Source organism: Monodon monoceros, unplaced genomic scaffold (genome assembly GCF_005190385.1).
Source record: "Monodon monoceros isolate NGI ecotype Baffin Bay Population unplaced genomic scaffold, NGI_Narwhal_1 Super_Scaffold_11, whole genome shotgun sequence".
In the NCBI taxonomy this organism is placed as follows: domain Eukaryota; kingdom Metazoa; phylum Chordata; class Mammalia; order Artiodactyla; family Monodontidae; genus Monodon; species Monodon monoceros.
The window spans coordinates 132,279,225-132,294,206 of record NW_021703767.1 but is presented as its reverse complement, the minus strand read 5'-3'; the positions used below and the strand labels follow the sequence as shown (position 1 = coordinate 132,294,206).

The following is a 14,982-nucleotide window of genomic DNA, read 5'->3' as shown; positions in this document are numbered from 1 at the left end:
ACTCGGGCATTCCTCTTCCTTGCCCCGCTCCGTGCACCCCTCAGATTTCTCATCCCCTTGACGCTTTGGTGGTTCTGCCGAGATTCTAGCTACGTATTTGGGTTTTGCACTCTGAATGCTGAACTGAGCTTTCTGGTTGGAACCTTCCAGATAATGTGGCCTTTGTTCCTAGACAGACCAGCTGCCCGAAACCCTTCCTTCCCTGTCCTGCTGCCCTGGACTGTACAACATCCAAGTGCCCATGACTTGTTGGCCTGCAACAAGCCTGAGCAGCCGTCCTTCTCTCCGCCTCCCTCTGGGGCCCCACCCAGGCTGCAGCTTTCTAGAGAGAAGGAGCCCTTCTCCAGAAGGTGCTCACCAGTCCCCAGAAGCTCCCCAACCCTAAGGCATCCTCCCTCCAAAGTGCCCCACGTTGGCGATGTGTCTCACCCACCATAGCCCAGGGCGGTAGTGGTCTTGACCTTGCAGTGAGAAGGGTTCTGGTTAGGTTTGAGGAGAAATTTCTGATAATTTAATGTAAACATTGGGTCAGTGCTGAGGAGGTCATGAAACCTCCTCTTCTGACAGTCTTCAACACTTGAATTTATGGTCCCTTTGAGGACACAAATATCTATATAAAAACATCCATGTCCCCATGCCGTGGGGTGATTTCATAGTGGTCTGTGAAAGCATTCCCTTGGAGCCTCGGCAGTGGCTTCCCCACGGGAGTTTCCCCACTGGGTCCCCTGAGCTCAGATTTTGGAGCAGAGCTGGGGAAGGGACCTTTGTGTTCAGGGGCCTCTGGAGGTTGGCCGTTTAGCCACCAGCCCCAGCTGATGGGCCCTACCCTCCTTTGGCTGAACGGATGTCATGTATGCTCCTACCTCAGAGTCTTTGAACCTGCTGCTCCCCCTGTTTCTTGTTGTCTTAACCATAGGGTTTGCACGGTCCACTCCATCTCCTTCAGCTTTCTGCTCAGATGTCACTTTATCAACAAGGCCTTCCTGGGCTAACATTTAAATGACAACTGCCAGCCCACCGTCTCTGCCGCCCCAGCCCTCATTCCTTGATTGCCTTTTTCTTCATAGCAGTTCTCATCCCCGACCTGTTATTGTTTACTTGTTTATAGTAGTGAAACTCCACAAATTCCCAGACAGGGAATTTGGTCTGTTTGGGTCATTGCCAGCATACAGAAGGTGTTCATGTCTTGAGGAAACAAACAAATGAACCAATGAGTGAATGATGAGGTTGACCAGGTGTTCCTCCCGGCCTTCCGTTGGCATCCTGGGCTTTCCCTCTCCATTGCCGCTTTACTCACAATTTCTTCCCTGCAGAGGGATAGGAGCATGACTGGCAAATCCAGCTTCATCTGGGTTGGGTTCGTTCAAATCTCATTTGGTGGGTGGGTCCCCAGTTGGCTGTGACACACCTGGAATAGATTTCACACCACTCCCTTTTTGTTCCTCACCCCAATCCTCTTTGATGGAAAAAGAGGTAGGAGGGAGCTACGTTGGGAGGGTCCCACTGCTGGGCAGCAGTGAAGTGTGGCTTTGCGCCTTCCTCTCATCTCTTGGCCAGTGAGGACAATTACCGTGCAGTTACTGAGTCCCGTGGTCAAGCCGCTGAGTCATCAGGCCTCACCAGGTGATACAGACTCTGGGGCTGAGTGACTCTCTGTCAGCTGGCAGAGCCCAGGATGAATGTTGAGGGAATCCTGTCTGGCGTTATGCCTGCAACCCCCCCCCCCCCTTAAACTCCTGCCTTCTCGCAGGCAGGAAGAAGGGTAGAAAAGGCTCAGCGTGACGCCTACCCCTTAGCCCCAAGGGACCTTGTTGGTCTCTGGCCGAGGAACTGGAAGGGCGCTCAAAGGCTGAGGCTGGGTGAGGATGTCACTTTTTATCTCTGCGGACGGTGGGCAGTCTGGGCTTGGCCAGGAGGCTGAGTCTGTCTCTGACCTTCCTGGTGGTAAAGGGGGCTGCCAAGTGGGGCTTCCTGTTTTCTTCCTCTGGTTTTACCCCCACCCCTTCCTTTCTATATATACAAACTCCTCTGACTGTGTGTAGCAGGGATGGTCTCTGAGAGATGCCTTCAAAGCGTCTCCTCCAAGTGTGTCTCGTGAGGCACTGCGTTCTCAGAGCCTCAGCATCCTCGTCTCTGTGGAAACAGTGATCTGAAAACAGTGAAACAGTGATGGTCATGGACCGTGAGAGTCCTGAGGTGTCCTTAGGACTTAAATGAGCTAATGTTTGATGATGGAATCCCTGTATGATCTTAGATTTTGATTTCACTAAAAAAAAGATTGTAGAAAATTCAGAAAATAGACAAAAAGAAGAAAATAAGTCCCCATACCTTCTGTTAATATTTGATGTATACCTCCTTTAAAAAAAAAAAAAAAAGAAGAGGTAATGCTGTAGTGATGGTTTTATAATGTCTGAAAAGCTCCTGTCCATCCATCCAGAGTCTCAGCGAACAGCGGAGACTTCAAAGGAAAAGAGTTCTACAGCTTGGTTTTCCATAAAGCGTTTACAAAGACTTGTGATTGTTGGGCCAGTAGGAATTGTGTCTGATCATCAGAAATTTGCACTGACTTTATTGTTCCTGATGTCAACTCATTTTCCTACCAGGAGTCGGATCCAGTTCTGTGATCTTGAAAACCCAATCCACATTCCACCAAGAGTGGACAGAGCACTTGTTTTTTTTCCTGGGCCAGGTGGGGGCAGGAAACTGGCTTTGATTTATTTGAGGGTTTTGTCCGTGAGCCAGAGCTTGTTTTTAAGGTGGCTTTGACATATCTGCCAGCCCATCTGGCCTTCAGTGTGTGGCGGGGGACATTCTGAAGGGGGGTGGGTGGGCGTGGAGCCCGTGTGACTCAGCAAACTTGAATGGAAGACAGTTTCTTGCTTTCTCTGCTCCCTGTGTTCTAACTAGTCCAACAGTGGCCCCGGGCCTGTCATTTTATCACTGCCTGCTCCAACCCTTGTGATTTTTTTCCTTTCTAAAAAATGGTGGTAAACTGTATTTAGCATAGGATTTACCGTTTTAACTGTTTTTAAGTACACGATTCAGTAGCATTAAGTACATTCACATTGCTGTGTAACCCTCACCACCATCCGCCTTCAGAACTTTATCATTTTCCCAACTGCAACCCTGTACTTATTAAATAATTACTCCCCACTCCTCCCTTCCCCCAGCCTTTGGCAACCACTGTCCTACTTTCTGTCTCTGAATTTGACTCCTCTAAGTACCCCATGTAAGTGGAGTTGTGCAGAGTTTGTCCTTTTGTGACTGGCTTTTGTCACTTAGCATAATGTCTTCAAGGTTCATCCATGTTGTAGCCTGTGTTGGAATTTCATTCCTTTTTAAGGCTGAATAATGTTCCACTGTATGTGTAGACCACATTTTGTTATTCATTCATCCATTGGTGGACCTTCGGATTTTTTTGCGGTACACGGGCCTCTCACTGTTGTGGCCTCTCCCGTTGCGGAGCACAGGCTCCGGTTGCGCAGGCCCAGCGGCCATGGCTCACGGGCCCAGCCGCTCCGCGGCATGTGGGATCTTCCCGGACCGGGGCACGAACCCGTGTCCCCGGCATCGGCAGGCGGACTCTCAACCACTGCGCCACCAGGGAAGCCCGGACCTTTGGATTTTGAAATGATTGGAATGTGTCAGGAGACTTTGGAACCCTGAAGGGCAGCATAAATGCAAAATAGTGAGGGTTATTCAGTGCTGACGGTTGCCCGTTTTGTGTTTATGGGACCAGGTAAGTCCACGTGCTTTAACCTCCTTTGGGGGAAGTAAGTGGTTGGGGAAATGTTTGAAACTTAGCTGACTTAACTGTAGGACCACTGGCAAAGCTTGGCCTCCGAGCCAGACTGCCTGGCTTTTAATCCCATTTTACCATTTAATAGCTATGGGACCTCTGCAGGTTACTTAATGTTTGTGCTTTAATTTCTTCATCTCTAAAATGGAATTGTGTATCAGTTAGTTGTTGCTATGAAACAAACCAAACTCAGTGGCTTAATACATTTATTTAGCTCATGATTTTGCTGGGCAAGTTTTCTGAACTTAGGTTTTGGCTGATCTCATGAATGTGCAGTCAGGTGGTGGGTTGGCTGGGGCGTTGGCTGACCTGGGATGGCTTTATCTGTCAAGCGGTTGACTTGTTGTCAGCTGAGGTGTCGGGTGGCTGGACCACGTGCATCTCATCCAACAAGCTAGTGTGGGCATCTTCATATGGTGCTGGGATTCTAGGAACAGAAACGGCAAGCCCTTTCCAAGCCTCTGCTTGCATCACATTTGTTAATGTTCTGCTGGTCTGAGTAAGTCACATGGCTCGTCCAAAAGAAAGAGGTAGGGAAAAAATAAACTCCACCTGCAAAAATACCTGCAAAGTATTACTGCCATTTTTGCAGTTTACCACAGTGATTAAGTTAGTTCATGTAAAGCATTTGGATGAAAGAAAATGAATGTTAAGTTATTATTCCAGATGTATTTTTCTATCAAATATTATATCTCCAAGGTGGATCTGCTATGTTAAAAAACAAAACAAATACACCACCGCAAAAAGATACCCTGTGGGTGGAAGAAGAAACAGTCCTCTGCTGGCTGGGAGGGGATATGGAAGATGTAGAGACAGAAGGGTGACCCCAGGCAGGGTGGGTACATACCAAGTTGCTTGTGAAGATAAAACGTGGCAGAGGATCGAAAATGACGATGAGGGGATAGCTGACTTACCTTGCGACTGATGGAAAGCCTTCCAAGCCCAAACGGATGAGTGGCGGGGACCTTGAATGGAAGGGAAGTCATGTTTCCAATGAAAGGAGTAAGTCAAATATGTCAGATAATCCCCTGAATTCTTATGTTAATCACTATCATAGTCTTCTGTTGTTGGGAAATCTGGACGTTGATTTTGTTTACAGAAGACCTTCCCTAAGTGGAGAACAGGAAGCCTGGGACTTTGCAGAGATGGGACGAAAATGCAAGTGTATGTGAATACAGGTTATACTCTACTTGTCCATGAATTTTTTTTCTTCTAATTCATTATTTTCTTTCATTCGACAGATACTTACAGTGTTCCTACTAAGTGTCATGCACTATTTTAGCCACTTGTCAAGAACAGAAGAAAGACTGTGTCCCGTAGAGCTGACAGTCCCCTCATAGCAGTCTTATAAAAGTTGTGTGGGATGGAATGTTTTGGGCAAAAGCAGAATCTTTGTTACTGATCTGGATTCGTGTGTGTGTGTGTGTGTGTGTGTGTGTGTGTGTGTGTGTGTGTGGTTTTTCCCCCTTCATTTGAGAAATGGAGTGAAGCATTGCTCCCAGGGAAACAGGATTGTTCCTGAGAGCCTCTGGTCACAATTTCATCAAACACAATTTTGTTTTATGTATGTTTCTCTTTAAAGGCACCTTCTTTAATCTGTATGTCTTATTAATTCTATACAATGTTTCTTTACAATGAAACACTAGCCCAGAAGGGATGAACATTTTCCTGCCCCTGGGTGAGGGAACCAAAAATTTCTCTGGCTTTCAGCCCCACACCGTATTGTGCTTCTGTCGTGACCTCTCAGGCATTGTTGCCACACATTTAGCCGCGTTTCCATGGCTTCATCTTGCACTACAGACTTGATGTTAGCGCTTACTGGAGCAGCGTCTTGTACGGATCTGCACATTCATTTCCTCTTCCTTTTTCTGAATGTACTGTATTGTTGATTCATTAACAGTGAACGCATGGCCAACGGCATAATGACTTACGCCTGGAAGTGGCTCATCTAAAACACGTATTTTCTCTGTAAGGCACGTCACAGCTGTCCTGTGCTTAGGGAAGACCCCAGATGGCACTCAGCACTAGGCTTGGGGGCCACCTTAGAGAGGAACCACCAATGAAAAGCACAAAAACGTGAAAAACATGGCACTCAGTAGACCGTGAGAAGGATGGGTGTTTGCAACCTGACAGCCGGAACAGAAGGCAGGGGGTCCTCTCTGCTTGGCCTCAGCTGGCATCATGCACATCAAGACTCACATTTTTTTTGCTTCTCTGGGCTGGTCCGTGAATGACTCCAAAAGTGCAGTAAATGCTGATTTTGGGGTTACAAATAAATCATAGCGGGTAGGCAAATTCACAAATATGGAATCCATTGAATAATGAGGATCAACGTACTCAACAAGTGGAGAGCCCAGTGGGGAGGAACATCTGTTAGAGAACAGGTATAGATGGCACAGGTGTAGACTGTGTGGAGGAAGCCGGTGGAGTGAGGTCACGGGGTGTGTGCGCATGTGTGTAAAGCTTTGGAAACACACCTGGGCCCCTGAGTATGAGACAGTCTGCGTAAAGGACAGAGGAGCCGCAATCTGAGGGTGGAGCCGGCATGGACGGGACCTGGCCTGAGTCCGTCAGCTCCAGGGCTGTGTGGTGGGGCCTCGGGCAGCTGAAGGACCAGACAGGGAGGGAACCGCATGGCCCGATGAGGGAGGGTGCAGCCTCAGCCTAGCCTCCTGCCTGGGTAGAGTAGCCGCGGTGGCTCTTGTGTGTGGGCTCAGGTTGTGTTGGAGAAACTGATGGGGCACTGATGCCACATGTTGGGTTCGTACTGGTGGCAGCTCCGCATGGAGGTCCAGCGGTGTCTCAGGCACCACGTGTCCCCATAATACAGATGAGAAAACGAGCCTCGCAGCCCAGAGACCATCACTCGGGCCTTCACATGTGCCTTTCCCGTGCTGTGATCTGATCTGGGAGGACGTGGAGGGGGCTGGATCGGATTCAGTGGTTAACCAGCTGCCAAGAGTGAGTCATGAGAACTCCAAGGCTGTGACCCGAAGAGGCAGCAGGCAGTTGAAGCGCAGTCGGGTGTAGCCCTGGGAGAAGGTGGTGAGCTTCTCCTCCCCTGAAAGTTCTAGCAGCACCTGGTGCCCGAGTGGGAGCCTCACAGTGATGCAGGCACGTTGCAGGGGGGCTCTGGGCGTGGACAGCACAGAGGTGACTGTTTCCGGGAAGACAGGATGTGGACAGAGCCATCAGAGGTCAAGGATGGAGGGGAAGGAGGGTTGTTGTAATGCTTTTTGTACACCAGGCACTTTCCCAAGCACCAGGGCGATACTTTTTTTTTTATGCGGTATGCGGGCCTCTCACTGTCGTGGCCTCTCCCGTTGCGGAACACAGGCTCCGGACGCGCAGGCTCAGTGGCCATGGCTCACGGGCCCAGTCGCTCCGCCGCATGTGGGATCCTCCCGGACCAGGGCACGAACCCGTGTCCCCTGCATCGGCAGGCAGACTCTCAACCACTGCGCCACCAGGGAAGAAGGGCAGTACTTTAAAAAAACCTACAGAGGAGGAAACTGAGGCTTAGAGAAAGGTTATTCAAGGGGCTCCCATGGCCCTCATTTATTCGGATCTGTGGGGTGCCTGGGCATGCAGGGGTGGGTCCCTTATAGACATGAACCCACTGGGGCCTGACGGAAGGTGGCCAGGCGATGGTATCATTACTGTCATCACACGGAGGGGACGGTAACTAAGGCTTTGGGAGGTAAGGGAACGTGCCCAGACCACAGACCCCGTGGAGAGGAGCGAAGATTTGAACCCCCATTTCCCTGCTTCTGGCTGTTGCCTGCAGCCTGGTGCTGGCACCCTGACAGTATTTAGGGACTGTTGAAAACCTGACCACGTCCTGACACGTCTTATGGGAACAGGTAAGAGAAATACTCAACTCGTAGGGCTAAGGGGAGATGCTGGGCTCACCTGCAGTTATTTCCCTGCCTCTGCTGCCCTGGGGGACCTGGGAGGCTCTTGCCAAGTCATTGGTGGCCCCTTGAAACTTCTTCCCCTCCTGGGACCTGAGTGCACTTCCGTCCTGCCTCCCTCTTTCCTGGTCACTTTTGTTTCTGCTGAGCCTGTGCCTGCCTGGGTGGCAGCTGTCTGCGTGAGGAGGGCCGGGTCAGTGACGTCCGTCCCTGTGATCCTGGTCACATTCCCACTGGGCGGCCACAGGCCAGTTCCTGGGAACTGCATCACCCATGCGCCCGGGCTGAGGGCAGGCCGTTGGGTGATGGGGGCACCTGTCCCGAAGCAGAGTTTCTGGTGATTTACGGCAGGAGGGGGATGTGCTATTAACCCTCCTTGGCCCGCAGGGCCACCCTGCCTTGCAGTCTTGGCTGGAGATTCCAGGGAAGAAGCAGCCACACTGGGAGGCCTAGAATCTTGTATCAAGATGGGGTCAGTGGGGAGACGAGGGGCAGCCTCTGACCCAGGGTGAAGGCTCCTGACATAGAGCAGGTCTCGAGGCTTCCAGAAGGACCCACCCCCTTTTGGAGCCGTTGCCCCTCCTGCTGGGCTGGCCGTGCTTCCAGCATCCTCCACTCTCCCATGACTGGAGAGGGAGGGTGGCAGATCTGAGGTTTTCTCTTCTGTGGTGCGAGGACCACTTGCATTTGACCCCTTCCTGCCTGGTGGGCAGCAGGAAGCCAGGAATGGGGCTAGTGGCCAGCAGGGTCTCAGCGGGGCAGTATGATGCTGGGGGTGCTGCCCCCGTGCCCCCCGCCGATGCCTAGTCTGTTGGGGGCTTCTCAGGGACAGTCCCCTTTTCCTTTCAATGGCCTTTTGCTGAGGCCTGGCTGATTCCCATAAGTGCTGCTTGAAGCTGACAGATGTGGTTTGTCACCGCAGGACACTGGTTGGAGGGGAAGCAGGATGTGGAGTTCTGTCCCAAATCTGAAACCATGAGGCTCCTTGGATGTTTCTCTTTTTCTTTTCTTTCTTCCCTCCCCCGCCTCCATCCCCCCTTCCGTCTATTATCAATAAAATCAATGAAATTGCTGCTTCCACCTGGATCGCCCTTCCCTCCCCCTCCTGTAAACCACTGGCATTCCCTAGAGGGAGCAGCAGGGTGACTGATTTCTCAGTTGAAGAAAATCAGAGTATGGGATGTATTTTTGCTACCAGTTTTGTCAACATGGGTAGGCCTCTTATGTTGCCAGGCAACAGGGTTTGGTCCCCAGCCAGCGGTGACGTTTCTCTTGAACATTTTGACTTAGCTTTCCTCGCCTGGGGACACCCTCTGCCCACCCTACTTTCCTCCTTTTCTCTCCCCCTTCCCAGTGTGACTTCCTGTCCCCCCTTCCCTTCTAGGAAAACTTCCCCCTGAGAATCTGATGGACTTATTCATGCTGAGAAGTGGATGACTGATAGGCTTCGAGATTTATGGTCTTTGGATGTTCAAGTAGTTCTGCTTAGAAATACTCCCATAGCTTGGGTTTTTCTGATTGGGGCTCATCACGCAGGGGGAGCTTCTTGAAATGTGTGTAAGGGAACCATGCCCATCACACCAAGAGGGAGGTGCTGAGGAGCCCAGGCCATAGACGAGTTTTCGTTTCTGCCTGGTTAAAGATCCTTGTGGAGTTGAAGCCCTAAAGGTAGGGTCGGCAGACAGAATACAGGACACCCAGTTCAAGTTGAATTTCAGATCGTTTTTTTTAAGCATCACTCTGTCCCATGTAAACCTTGGGACACACTTCACTGAAACAGATTATTTGTTTATCTGAAATTCAAATGGGCCTGGGAGTCCTGTATTTTTATTTGCTAAATCTGGCAGTCCTGCTGAGGAGGGAAGCTGTGGTCTGAGTCATCAGCCAGGCGGAGAAAGTAGTTTCAGAGTCGGCCGCCCCTTCTCGGGGCTCCTGAAGTTACAGCGCTCAGCCGTGGAGAGTTGTGGTCCCCACCTTGCCACCTGGCAGGTACAGGACAGGCACTTGTGCTAGGATTCCAAATGACTAAAATGCACTCAGCTTGGTGCTTCTAGGAGGAAATGAGGTTCCTAAGAGAGATGCCTGAGGCTGACATTTTTTTCTGTCCCTCCCTGGCCCTCCGTAGCTTGATCGCTGCATTCTGAAGGGCCTCATGGGAGGCCACAGCACTGGGTCTCCTCTGAAGGACCTTCCAGAAGGTGAGCTCCCCAGCTGTCCTCCCTCCGCTGCCGGGCGTAAGCCTCCCTCCAGCTCTCTCTCCTTCCCCATCCTCGAGTGCCTTAATTAGTTTGATCATTTATTCATTTGCTTGTTTATTCATGTTTCCATTTAGAACTTCCTTAGGCACTAGAGGAAAGGGTGCCTCTTTGCTTCAATTAAGGCAGTGATCAGCTGGCTTTAGGAAGCCTCACTTTGAAGAAGTCGTTTAAATGGAAGTAAAATAAACAAAATACCATGTGTTCATCAATTTGTTACTGGCCTCAAGTGCATTCCACAGCCTTTTGGCAAAGCACTGTACTGCAGAGAAGGTGATGGGCCTTTTCTGTTTCTGAAAATCATGGTGTGTCTTCTAAGTTCTCTCATGCTTTGAATTTAAGTCTCTTGATCTCAGGCTCAAGCCAACTGAGCGAAGATTCTCTTTATACAGAGACGACTGGGAGGTGTTTTCACACTGACCCTGGGCACTCAACCAGGGTGGCTGCAGGCACCTGTAGCGGGCTCTCCTGAGAGCAGTTGTTGGAAAGAAATTGACATGTGAGGCAATGTATTAGTTTAGGTAGGTTTCTCTTCAATCTGGCTCCACCCCAAGCCCATAAAAAAATATACAAATGAACTTCTACAACCTAAAATTCTGAAATTTATATTGCCTTGTACACAAAATAATGGCCTCATCCTGTATCAGCCAGGAATTTCCTTTTGCTGCAAGTAACACAGGGCTTAAAAACAGTGGCCGAAACACACAAGAATACTTTCTCTCACCTGAAAGAAGACCTGAATTAGGCAGTCTAGGTTGATACCCTGAGTCCAGGGTCATCTGAGATCCAGTGTCGTATTTATTGCTCAATCCTAGTGTGTGAGTCCCATCCTCGGAGTCACCTCATTGTCCAGGATAGCTCCAGACGCTCAAGCCATCTCATCTGTATTTCAGGAAAAGAGGAAGGGGAAAGGACGTATGCCCCTTGTATTTGAAAGAGTCTACCCAGAAGTCCCAGGCAACACGCTGCTTCTCTTTCATTGCTGGTTCTCTCATTCTTTGAATTTAAGTCTCTTGATCTCAGGCTTACAGCTGAACAAAGTTTCTCTTTGTACAGAGAAAACTGGGGAGGTGTTTTCACACTGACCCTGGGCATAGTCATGGGTAGCAAGAAAGGCTTGGCTTGGAGCGTTTTAGCTAGCAGGGTTGTTTCTAAGGATGAAGAGAAGCATGGATACTGAGAGGCAGCTAACTACCTCTGCCGTGTCTTTGCTGTGGTTTATTCATCTTCTACGGAGGCTCTTGGTTGGAAAGACTTAGAGGTGGGCATATGTGACCCACAGAGTAGGCATAGGACTCCTCCTCCGAGGGAACTGCTGCAAACCCCATACCTCTCTGCTCCATCACTTCTGTCCCTTTCTGCTACATGGGAAACTTCCTCTCCTTTGCATTATGTTGGAGTCCTAGGTGAAAATGCTAGCTTACCATAAAGGAAGGGGTGTGTGTGTGTGTGTGTGTGTGTGTGTGTGATTGTGAGAGAGAGATTTTGTAAAGTCACAGAATCTATTCATACCTTCTTTTAACACACACTCATTAAACGACTCATTTCCCATCACCCCTTCTTTGGTGGAAGCCCTCATGTCTTACCTGGATTGTTGAAATCGCCTTTTTTCCTTGGAATTCTGCTTCTCCCAGTCCCCCTTCTCCACTTCTCCCCCATAACCTCCCAACTCAGTCTTGGCAAAGTCAGTTTTGCTGATAATCCTGCTCAAAAACTGTAGTGGATGTGCTGCTTAATTTTTTTTTTTTTTACCTCTTTATTGGAGTATAATAGCTTTACAATGGTGTGTTGGTTTCTGCTTTATAACAAAGTGAATGTTATACATATACATATGTTCCCATATCTCTTCCCTCTTGTATCTCCCTCCCTCCCACCCTCCCTATCCCACCCCTCCAGGCGGTCACAAAGCACCGAGCTGATCTCCCTGTGCTATGCGGCTGCTTCCCACTAGCTATCTATTTGACGTTTGGTAGTGTATATATGTCCATGCCACTCTCTCGCTTTGTCACAGCTTACCCTTCCCCCTCCCCATATCCTCAAGTCCATTCTCTAGTAGATCTGTGTCTTTATTCCTATCTTACCCCTAGGTTCTTCATGACATTCTTTTCCTTAAATTTCATATATATGTGTTAGCATACGGTATTTGTGTTTCTCTTTCTGACTTACTTCACTCTGTATGACAGACTCTGGGTCCATCCACCTCATTAAAAATAGCTCAATTTCGTTTCTTTTTATGACTAATATTCCATTGTATATATGTGCCACATCTTCTTTATCCATTCATCCGATGATGGACACTTAGGTTGTTTCCATCTCGGGGCTATTGTAAATAGAGCTGCAATGAACATTTTGGTACATGACTCTTTTTGAATTATGGTTTTCTCAGGGTATATGCCCAGTAGTGGGATTGCTGGGTCATATGGTAGTTCTATTTGTAGATTTCTAAGGAACCTCCATACTGTTCTCCATAGTGGCTGTACTAATTCATATTCCCACCAGCAGTGCAAGAGTGTTCCCTTTTCTCCACACCCTCTCTAGCATTTATTGTTTCTAGATTTTTTGATGATGGCCATTCTGACTGGTGTGAGATGATATCTCATTGTAGTTTTGATTTGCGTTTCTCTAATGATTAATGATGTTGAGCATTCTTTCATGTGTTTGTTGGCAGTCTGTATATCTTCTTTGGAGAAATGTCTATTTAGGTCTTCTGCCCAGTTTTGGATTGGGTGGCTTGTTTTTTTGTTATTGAGCTGCATGAGCTGTTTCTAAATTTTGGAGATTAATCCTTTGTCAGTTGCTTCATTTGCAAATATTTTCTCCCATTCTGAGGGTTGTCTTTTGGTCTTGTTTATGGTTTCCTTTGCTGTGCAAAAGCTTTGAAGTTTCATTAGGTCCCATTTGTTTATTTTTGTTTTTATTTCCATTTCTCTGGGAGGTGGGTCAAAAAGGATCTTGCTGTGATTTATGTCATAGAGTGTTCTGCCTATGTTTTCCTCTAAGAGTTTGATAGTTTCTGGCCTTACATTTAGGTCTTTAGTCCATTTTGAGCTTATTTTTGTGTATGGTGTTAGGGAGTGATCTAATCTCATACTTTTACATGTACCTGTCCAGTTTTCCCAGTACCACTTATTGAAGAGACTGTCCTTTCTCCACTGTACATTCCTGCCTCCTTTATCAAAGATAATGTGACCATATGTGCGTGGGTTTATCTCTGGGCTTTCTATCCTGTTCCATTGATCTGTCTTTCTGTTTTTGTGCCAGTACCATGCTGTCTTGATTACTGTAGTTTTGTAGTATAGTCTGAAGTCAGGGAGCCTGATTCCTCCAGCTCCGTTTTTCGTTCTCAAGATTGCTTTGGCTATTCGGGGTCTTTTGTGTTTCCATACAAATTGTGAAATTTTTTGTTCTAGTTCTGTGAAAAATGCCAGTGGTAGTTTGATAGGGATTGCATTGAATCTGTAGATTGCTTTGGGTAGTAGAGTCATTTTCACAGTGTTGATTCTTCCAATCCAAGAACATGGTATATCTCTCCATCTATTTGTATCATCTTTAATTTCTTTCATCAGTGTCGTATAATTTTCTGCATACAGGTCTTTTGTCTCCTTAGGTAGGTTTATTCCTAGATATTTTATTCTTTTTGTTGCAATGGTAAATGGGAGTGTTTTCTTGATTTCACTTTCAGATTTTTCCTCATTAGTGTATAGGAATGCCAGAGATTTCTGTGCATTAATTTTGTATCCTGCAACTTTACCAAATTCATTGATTAGCTCTAGTAGTTTTCTGGTAGCATCTTTAGGATTCTCTATGTATAGTATCATGTCATCTGCGAACAATGACAGCTTTACTTCTTCTTTTCCGATTTGGATTCCTTTTATTTCCTTTTCTTCTCTGATTGCTGTGGCTAAAACTTCCAAACTATGTTGAATAAGAGTGGTGAGAGTGGGCAACCTTGTCTTGTTCCTGATCTTAGAGGAAATGCTTTCAGTTTTTCACCATTGAGGATGATGTTGGCTGTGGGTTTGTCATATATGGCCTTTATTATGTTGAGGGAAGTTCCCTCTATGCCTGCTTTCTGCAGGGTTTTTATCATAAATTGGTGTTGAATTTTGTCAAAAGCTTTCTCTGCATCTGTTGAGATGATCATATGGTTTTTCTCCTTCAATTTGTTAATATGGTGTATCACATTGATTGATTTGAGTATATTGAAGAATCCTTGTGTTCCTGGAATAAACCCCACTTAATCATGGGGTATGATCCTTTTTAATGTGCTGTTGGATTCTCTTTGCTAGTATTTTGTTGAGGATTTCTGCATCTGTGTTCATCAGTGATATTGGCCTGTAGTTTTCTTTATTTGTGACATCCTTGTTTGGTTTTGGTATCAGGGTGATGGTGACCTCGTAGAATGAGTTTGGGAGTGTTCCTCCCTCTGCTATATTTTGGAAGAGTTTGAGAAGGATAGGTATTAGCTCTTCTCTAAATGTTTGATAGAATTCTCCTGTGAAGCCATCTGGTCCTGGGCTTTTGTTTGTTGGAAGATTTTTAATCACAGTTTCAATTTCAGTGCTTGTGATTGGTGTGTTCATATTTTCTATTTCTTCCTGATTCAGTCTTGGCAGGTTGTGCTTTTCTAAGAATTTGTCCATTTCTTCCAGGTTGTCCATTTTATTGGCATAGAGTTGCTTGTAGTAATCTCTCATGATCTTTTGTATTTCTGCAGTGTCAGTTGTTACTTCTCCTTTTTCATTTCTAATTCTATTGATTTGAGTCTTCTTCCTTTTTTTCTTGATGAGTCTGGCTAATGGTTTATCTTTTTTGTTTATCTTCTCAAAGAACCAGCTTTTAGTTCTATTTATCTTTGCTATTGTTTCCTTCATTTCTTTTTCATTTCTTTCTGATCTGATCTGTATGATTTCTTTCCTTCTGCTAACTTTGGGGTTTTTTTGTTCTTCTTTCTCTAATTGCTTTAGGTGCAAGGTTAGGTTGTTTATTCGAGATGTTTCCTGTTTCTTAAGGC

The 14,982-nt window shown here is 47.1% G+C and overlaps 1 protein-coding gene across 1 annotated transcript in view; it reads left to right on the top strand.

The window, feature by feature from the left end:
- SH3BP5 (SH3 domain binding protein 5) overlaps positions 1–14,982 on the top strand; it is a 73,430-nt gene that overhangs the window by 24,248 nt on the left and 34,200 nt on the right. The window lies entirely within an intron of this gene.